General features: G+C 36.8%; 1 pseudogene; it reads right to left on the bottom strand.

Annotated features, from left to right (window-relative positions):
• Positions 1-508: 508 nt before the first annotated feature.
• On the bottom strand, positions 509-9,236 carry LOC101083871 (annotated as a pseudogene).
• Positions 9,237-9,752: the final 516 nt, after the last annotated feature.

The following is a 9,752-nucleotide window of genomic DNA, read 5'->3' on the forward strand; positions in this document are numbered from 1 at the left end:
TGTTTTAATGGGTTTCAAAATTCTGTGACAGATTTTTGGTCAAGTTGTCTCCATTAAAAAGTATGGATTTAAAAACTAATAGGTTGAAAGTGACACACACACACACACACAAAACCAAATGGTGCACAAAAGATTCTCCTTTCCTTCTGAAGGTTTTATGATATATTGTTATCATTAACCAGTCACTTACTATTAAACTTAAATGGTCAGTTGACACAAACAGCTCTGAGATGGTTCTTCCACCAGTTATTAAGACTGAGGTGGGGGTACCTGGGTGGCTCAGTCAGTTAAGCATCTGACTTCGGCTCAGGTCATGATCTCATGGTTCACGAGTCTGAGCCCTGTGCAGGTTCTGTACTGACAGCTCAGAGCTTGGAGCCTACTTCAGATTCTGTGTCTCCCTCTCTCCCTGCTCCTCCTCCACTTGCACTCTAAAAAATAAACATTTAAAAAACTTAAAAAAAGAGACTGGGATGGCAGGTATTGGAGATTATATTTATTTAGCCTTCTAAGCTTTCTGAGCAGACTTGGTGACCTTGCCAACTCCAGCTGCCTTCTTGTCCACTGCTTTGATGATACCCATAGCAACCGTCTGTCTCATGTCATGAACAGCAAAATGGCTGAAGTCCTCAACACACATAGGCTTACCAGGAGCCATATCAATGATGGCAGCAGCACTAGATTTCAGGAACTTGGGGCCATCTTCAAGCTTTTTTCCAGAACAACAATCTCCTTCAGCTCAGCAAACTTGTGAACGAGGTGAGGTGTGTGACAATCCAGCATAGAAACATATCTATCACTGATTTGGCCTGGATGGTTTAGGATAATCATCTGAGCCATGAAGCCAGCTGCTTTCCCTGGTGGGTCATTTCTGCTGTCACCAGCCACATTGCCACAATGAACACCTTTGACAGATATGTTCTTGACATCGAAGCCCATGTTGTCCCCAGGAAGAGGCTCACTCAAAGCTTCATGGGCATTTCAACAGACTTCAGCTGTAACATGGACTGGAGCAAAGGTTGACCACCATGCCTGGTTTAAGAATACCAGTCTCCACTCAGCCCACAGGGACAGAACAAATATCACCAATTTTGTAGACATCCTGGAGGGGCAGACACAAAGGCTTGTCAGCTGGATGAGTTGGTGGCAGAATGCAATCCAGACCTTCAAGCACTGTGGTTCCACTGTCCTTGCCATCTTTATGGGTGACTTTCCATCCCTTGAACCAAGGCATGTTAACACTTGGCTTTAGCATGTTATAACTATTCCAACCAGAAATTGGCATGAATGCTACTGTGTTGGGGTTGTAGCCAATTTTCTTAATGTAAGTGCAGACTTCTTTAATGATTTCCTCATAACTCTTCTGGCTGTAGGGTGGCTCAGTGGAATCCATTTTGTTAACACCAACAATTAGTTGTTTTACATTCACTGCATAAGCCAGAAGGGAAGGCTCACAGATCTGCCCATTCTTGGAGATACATGCTTCAAGTTCACCAACACCAGCAACAACAATCAGGACAACACAGCCTGAGATGTGCCTGTAGTCATGTTTTTGATAAAGTCTCTATGTCCTGGGGCATCAATGATGGTCACATAATACTTGCTGGTCTGGAATTTCCAGGTATATATCAATGGTGATACCACGTTCATGTTCAGCTTTCAGTTTATCCAAGACCCAGGCATTCTTGAAGTAGTGCTTTCCCATCTCAGCAGCCTCTTTCACATTTTTTTTGATGGTTCTTTTGTTGCTACCACCACATGTGTGCATAAGATGACCAGTAGTGGTAGACTTGCATGAGTCTATGTGTCCAATGACAACGATGCTGATTTGAGTCTTTTCCTTTCCCCATTTGGTTTAGGTTTAGAGGTGGTTTTCATGACACCTGTGCTCTGGAAGCAAATCCTTTGGCTGCTGTTAATGTTTTTGTTTTTCATACAAGTATGTGAGTGCACAAGGCACCTTGGTTTCTAACAGTGATTGTTTAGAGAAAACTGAATATCTTTCTGTAGAGAAATCTTTAAAAAATTTTCAAAACAGAAAAGGAGAGAATGCAACAGATAAAGTTCTGGTAAAAGAGCAGCTACCTCACAAAAAGCTCATGATTTTCCGGCAGAAGAACATTGCTCGTGAGCTCACTGAAAAATGTATGCAACTGGAGAGACTTCATACATGATATTTTGGAAATCATTTGGAAAATGCAAGATAAAACAAGAGAAAGTTAAGTAAATGTTCTCCTTTACATAAAAGGGGATTTGTGGTTTCTAGACTCAATAAGCATAAGTATGAGATCTATATCAAGACCTATATCAAGAATTTTCAGATATGTATGTTGTTATCATTTTGATACGTTGCTAAGACATTTTTGTTTAAACTAATGTGATTTATTTTCTTGACAGATTTGTTAGGCTGGTGGATCAAAGAAATGCCACACACAGCTTATATTTTCACTCAAGCAAGGCATTTGGCAAAATCTCTGATTCTCTGAGATCACTGGGGAGTAAGGTCTTAACAATCACTTAGGAAATACCTTTGGAATGTGAATGTGGGACACAGAGGAAGTATCACCGCTAGTAGTATGGGCAGAATGTAAGCAACAGAGAAAATACAGGCAGTGAGCTAGCATCTAAACTTTGAAATCAAACCTGAATATGAACCCAGGTTCAGAAAATGCCTTACCTATTCAGTGATCTGTCAATTTGGCGTTGTTTAATCTCTCTCCAGCCCTCAGTTTTTTTCTATGTCATTTGAGAATTAAAACATTGCCTACCTTAAGGTCATTGGGAAAACTCAAGAGGACTGAATGACCAGTAAGTGCTTAGTAAGATGACCAGCATCAAGTATTATGATATTAAAATGAATACAAAGAAGATACAATTAATTAGAAGCACTCAGGCAGAGTAACAAAGAGTCTTTATGTCTTTCCACAACAGTAGCAGCAGAGGCAGAAAAAATTTTAATTACCATAATATCATATACTGCAAGGAAGAAAGAAGGATCTTCCCAAGAAGGGTGATGAGCAAAGGACATTCTCCTTTGGACTAAAGAAAATTGGAATTGAGACACGCTATTGATTATTTACAGAAATCTTTATTTTTTTCTCTAAGATGCTTGTTGTATAACTTCTCAGTTTTCAATATTTAACATTTACTACAAGTACACTTCAAATAAATATTCAATATCTAAGATAAATTCGGAATATGTGTTTCTTATCTCCTAAGAGAGTGTAACATAATTACTAAATAAAAACTCAAAAGGATGAATTGTTTCAAACTAACAAAATAAATGTAAAAGTGTGGTGAAATGTATTGTTGCCACAACTTTAGGCAGGGTCCTCAACTTCTTGTGACTTTCTTATTGTTGTTTATATGTAGATAAAATTAGGGATAATTATGTGACTTTAAATAATGTAATCAAGATAAAATGATTACCATGGTCATTGGCTAACAATGAACAACCATGAAAATGAATGCGGTTTTCATTATTATCAGATGAAGAAATTAATAAACACCTAATATTTAGAACAGAGAGGAGTGGTTCATTTTAAAACCCTAAATAGGGGACACCTGGGTGGCTCAGTCGGTTAAGAGTCCGACTTCGGCTCAGGTCATAATCTTACGGTTTGTGAGTCCAAGCCTGGCATTGGGCTCTGTGTTGACAGCTCAGAGCCTGGACCCTGCTTCCGATTCTGTGTCTGCCTTTCTCTCTCTCTGATCCACCCTTCCTTGTGCTCTGTGTCTCTCTGTCTCTCAAAGACGAATAAACGTTAAGAAAATTAAAAAAAAAACACATCCTAAATATTGTACTCAATGGCAAGTGCACTGTGATCCAAGAGCATAAAAACACCGTGAAATAGATCATGGGATCTCTTATTGTATTAAATAGAAGTATGGTGTTTTCATTAAGAGAAATAATTGTTTCACTTTATACAGTTAAGATATCATCTAGGAAATTTCATTCTGGTAGTAATATTTAAGAAGGACTTGAACAAACAATAGAGATAGTAAAGAAGCTGGAGCACTTAATGACTTGATTTGGAAAAGGGAAACACTGAAAGGGAAAAGTAATGCTTATCTTCCGGTATCTAAAGAGTTCGTACTGGGAATGCGCAATAAATTAGGATTAAGTGGAGAAAGTTGTAGGAATCCGATTTTGAGCAAACATACAGACAAATATCTAGTAGTAGGTTTGTCTGACAGCTCAATGATGTTTTAGGGATTGGAATCTTCATTTTTGACCAGCTTTTAGTGATCTTCTTTCATACGAAATAAGGGAAGGTGGTACACGGGATTCTTGCTACCAATTTCCCATTCAGAACCTAAGGCGTGTATTCTCAGCCAGCCAAGGACTCTTCCTCACTGGAGCACAGGTATCCTTTAATCTACAATCCTGACAGAATCCCTTAAATGGCATTTTAGACAGCGACTGCCAATCACTTAGTATGCCATTTCTGTCTAAATGATCTCTAAGGTTATTTAAATTCATGATATTAGTGTTTAAACCATATTTTTTCACATAGAATACAGGGCATTATGTCTGCCATTTACTTATATAAAAATAAAGGGAGTAACATTTTCAACCAACATTGTAATGTCTTATTCCTAACAATAAATGATTTTGAGATAATTCTCATTTCTCAACAGAACCACCAGATGGTATGTTTTCTAGACAAGTCATATTTATAACAATGTATTTTTACATTTTGCAATACAACATAAAGCCTAATAATAAGATCTGAATTCTGCAAATACTAGACAAATCTGCAAGTATAACATTCTTCTCTCCTAGCGAACATCCTGTGAATTCATAAATATTTACATATTACAAGTTATAATTATGTAGCACTGGGGAAAAGGGAAAATGTAACTGTATATTTATATCTATAAGAATATAAAAGAACATTCATAAATTACAAATGTGCATTGTTCTAAGAAAAGTACCTACTGAGCTTTTGTATCTTAAGGCCAATACATAAGACATGTCTCTCCATCCCCCCCAACAGTGGAATAAAAAATTATAATTGTAAGTTTGAATGACTATTGATTGCTTATTATAGTTTCTATTAATAGTTATAAATGATTATGTATGAGCACATCATTGTAGGTATTTGATAATGTAGAAGGGAAAGTTTGTATTGCTACAGGGATAATCCTCCTTAAGAAACTGACAAGCATTATTATAAAAAATACTGCAAAGTATGTATTTGCTCTAAAACAATTACCTAAAATAGTGCATTTAAATGCTATCTTCTTCTTGCTTTTCATACTAGGCATTCCACAGTAAATTCTATATCACAGATTAATCTGCCCACTAATAAATTTCTGCTAAATAAAAGTGAATTTTTTAGAAATCTGTGATGCATATAACAGATTAGCTTTGAGTTATTCCAAAGCTTTAAAAAATGAAAAGTAATAAATGTTCCCTACACTTTTGCATTATTTTCTACAGAAATAATCATCATTTACATTTGTTTTTTATTTTAGTTTTCATATGCTCCTTTTCCTACCATTTTCACTACAAAATGTTCCAACAATTTAATTATTTCATACCTACATTTTTATGCACATCTCTGCAGGTACATTTATGTATTAGAGTAAATTCAGGTCTTAAATAGTCTCACCTCTGAGGTTGACAGCTCTTATGTGGCAGTGACCTCCAGTCATCTGATCAAATTTTGGGTTACTTACTAGTTATAATCAAATATATTCTCATCTCTTATTTGAACAAATCATACAGAAATTGAATACAATTTTTATGAACACTAGCAATATGTTCACTTCCCTGATAATTTTGACATTAAAATTCCATCTTAATAATCCCATCCTTCAGGCTTTGCAGACTCTTAAGGTATTAAAGCAAAAATTATCCTAAGCAGTTAGATTATAATGTATTTAAAGATTAGACATTTCATGTTGAATATTAACTGCTCCACTTCCCAGGAAAAGAAAACTATGCTGATTTTCTTCTTCTACAATTTATACATTTCAAAGGCCAGCTATCCAAGTTTCAAATCATCTTGCAGGAAAACATACTTAAAATGACTTGAATGTTCCATAGAGTTTCAAAGTATAAGTAACAGCATATTAAGATACATTAGAAATATTTATAGCAATTATTTAATTTTATTTCAAAATAACATACCATAGAGGTATTAAAAATTTAACTATAGCCAATACTTCATAGATAGAATATTACTTAACTAAAGTTGTTAAATTCTCTATTGAACAAAGTAAATATGCACCTTGTTAGGTATTAGGTAGATATTTATTGAATATGCCCTTTGTAATGTAGAATGAGAGAAATTAAAGACAAATGTGAACTAGCAGATGAGGAAATGACCTATTGTATTGTTTCTTAGGATTAAAGAGATAATGAAATGTCATCTATTACTTCTTTTTACTTCTGGAAATTATGAATATGATCAGTTCATAAGGATGAAAGCCTGTCCTAGTTTGAATTTCTCTAAAGAACAAAATTTTGAGCCCATCCATACACTTCAAAAGTGGTAACTTAAAGAAAAGTCAACATTTTTTTTCTTCTAAATCTTGTCTTGGTTCTATGGCCAAGGTTCTAGAAGGTATGACAAACATGTTCAGGATGACAAACATTTACTCACATACAACTTAAAGAAAAAAGGTGCTATGAATGTTTGTGCCTTTCTCACAAATTAATATTCATATATTTAAACCTAATTTCCAACATGATGGTATTTGGAGGTGGGCTTTGGGTGGCCATGAGGATGGAGCCCTCATGAATGAGATTAGTGCCTTTGTATAAGAGACCCCAGAGAGCTCCTTTACCCCTTCTACTATAAGTGGACATGGTTAGAAAATGTTATTTATGAACCAAGAAGTGGGTCCTCACCAGATACTGAATCTATTGGAGCCTTGATCTTGGACAGCCTCCAGAGCATGAGAAATGTATTTCTTTTGTTTTTGGTATTCAGTTATAGCAGCTTGAATTGATGAAGGCAGAAGGCTTGCAAACTAATAAAGAACATGTTTCCAGTAGCCCATGTTTCCTGCTTCTGTCACTTCTGATCAAAGGAGAGAAATAAGAAGGATAACTTGGATAGAAATATCTATAACATATACCCTTTGGCACAGTATATGCCAATGACTTACATTAGTACCTTGGGTTGCAAGTAACTTGTTCTGTGAGTGTTCCTCAAAACAATCAAACATTTCTATTAAATTTTAACTTTATAAATGAGTGATGTCTTGCAATACGAGTAGTACATGATACCAAACATCACGTGATCATGACTGAACCAATGGTTCTCTCTCTCTCATTGTGGGATTGTGGGTGATTCCCTCCCATGCTCAGATGCTCAGTCTCAGGCTACAGTGTTGGGTAGAAATCGGTGACTTTTCAGAATGTTGGAAGTTTCCCACAACTGGCACTAGTGTATTTTTGTCGCTTTAAAGTATCTATGGACAGTCTCTTGCTTTTCTATACAGGAGTAAGCTTAGGAATGCTCTGCTTCATTCTACGTCAGGCTGCCTGAAGATATAGACCCTTTCCTTTACTACCTTATTGCCAGTTACATTAAATATAGTATATGATAGAGTTTATTAATACTGTACCTTAGTCAACATCCATGTGAGCTTATCCAATGGCTCTTAAGCAGAAAAAGGTTGAAAAGAAAGGTGGTAAGAAGAGGATGATTATGGTGGAAGTTAAGAAGGAAATCATCAAGAAGTACAAACAAGGTATGTGAGTGGCCAAATTGCAAGATTTTATAAGAAGTCTACATTGACCATTTGCACAATGTTAAAGAAGAAATAAGAAACAAGAGGGCTAGATGCAGCTAAAGGAATCACGAGACTATCAAAGCAATGGCCACATTTCTAGAAGATGTAGAAAAGTTGCTTCTGGTTTGGATAAAGGAGAAGCAAGTAGCAGGTGATACTGTGACTAAGAACTTTATTTGCAAGAAGGCAAAGGCCTTGTACACTGACCTGGTAAGTAAACTGCCAGATACGTCAACAGAAAATGAAGAAGGATTCAAAGAAAGCAGGGATGGTTTGATAACTTTAAGAGGAGAAGTGTTGTGAGGCATGGCAAGGCTGTGAGTTCAGATGCTCAGGCAGCTGATGTATTCACTACTGAGTTCCAGAAGCTCATGGTGTTTGAGTGTTACCTGCAGGAGCAAGTTTTTAACTGTGATGAGACAGGGAGTTTTGGAAAAAAATGCCAAAGTGGACCTACATTACAGAAGAAGAGAATGCAATGCCTGGTCACAAGCCCATGAAAGACCATCTCACGCTCTTGTTTTGTACTAATGCAAGTGGGGATTTCAAAGTCAAGCCCTTGCTCATGTATCATTCCAAGAATCTATGAACCTTCGGGAAATGCAAGGTGCAGAAGAGTTAAACGTTATGTAGAGGTCCAACAGCAAGACCTGGGTCATTCCTATCTTGTTCATTGAGTGGATCAACAAGGTCTTCTGTCCTTCAGTGAAGAAATAGCTTTTAGAAAAGAATCTTCCACTCAAAGCCTTGCTGGTTATGGATAATGTTCTTGCTCATCCTCTAGGCTTTGAGGATGACTTACTGGAGGAATTCGAGTTCATTAAAGTCAAGTTTCTTCCTCCCAAACCCCCCCCAATCCTCCATCCCATGGATCAGCAGGTCATTTCAAGATTTAAGAAGCTTTATATCACATTTCAAACTTTAAGAAGCTTTATGCCAAAGTACTATTACAGTGAAAAGTTCGAGGTGACCAAAGGAACAAACCTTACCCTCCTAGTTTTGGAAAAATCATTTCCACATCGTGAACTATCTCAAGATCATTGATAAAGTCTGGGATGTGGTCACCAACAGAGCCCTCAACTCTGCTTGGAGAAAACTGACCTGACTGCATTTTTGGATTTGACTTAGAGGGCTTTGCTCATGAACAAGAGCCACCAGTTGTTGATAGAATTGTGCCCCTGGGGGAGAGCTTGGGGCTGGAGGTGAATTAGGATGGCATTTAAGTGCTGGAAAAGGAACATGGCCAAAAGCTGACCACCCACGGACTGATGGAGCTGTGTTGCGAGCAATAACAAGAAGTTATGGAGGAGATCTCATCTGCAGAGGAGGAGGAGAAAAAGGCAGAGGAATCCCTCACTTCAAATGAGATTGGAGAGATGTGTAAAAGGTGGGAAACACTGCAAAATTTTGTAGAAAATCACCATCCAAATAAGGCTGTAGCGGTGTGGGCAATGAACCTGTTTAACAACAAGGCAATGTCGCATTTCCACAAAAATCCTCAAAAGGAGGCAAAAGCAAGTGTCATTGGATAGGTTCCTTGTTAAAGTTGCATGAAAAGAAAAAGATTCCATTGAGTCAGTAGATAACAGTGATTCCATTAGTGATAGTGAAAGTCGTCATACACAATAACCCTCCTGCCTTGTCTCCCTCATATCAGCCATGAAGGTTTCCAAAGGTAAGTGCAGGTTAATTTGTTTATTTTTCTTTATATTTTGTATTTTCTTTACTATTTTGTATTATATTACAGTATTGTAGTCATTTGTGTATGATTATTTTGGATTGAGGAACGAATCATCTGGATTTCCATTATTTCTTATGGGGAAATTTGTTTGATATACAAGTGCTTTGGATTACAAGCATGTTTCTGGAACAAATTGTGCTCACAAACCAAGGTTTTACTATATCTTATTTTGTACCCATTAGCAAATATCTTCTATTTACCAAGTTCCATTTCTCATCATTCCCCAAAAAAGATAAAGGTAATAATTCTTCATTTTTTT

This window comes from Felis catus, chromosome C1 (genome assembly GCF_018350175.1).
Source record: "Felis catus isolate Fca126 chromosome C1, F.catus_Fca126_mat1.0, whole genome shotgun sequence".
Classification (NCBI taxonomy): Eukaryota; Metazoa; Chordata; class Mammalia; order Carnivora; family Felidae; genus Felis; species Felis catus.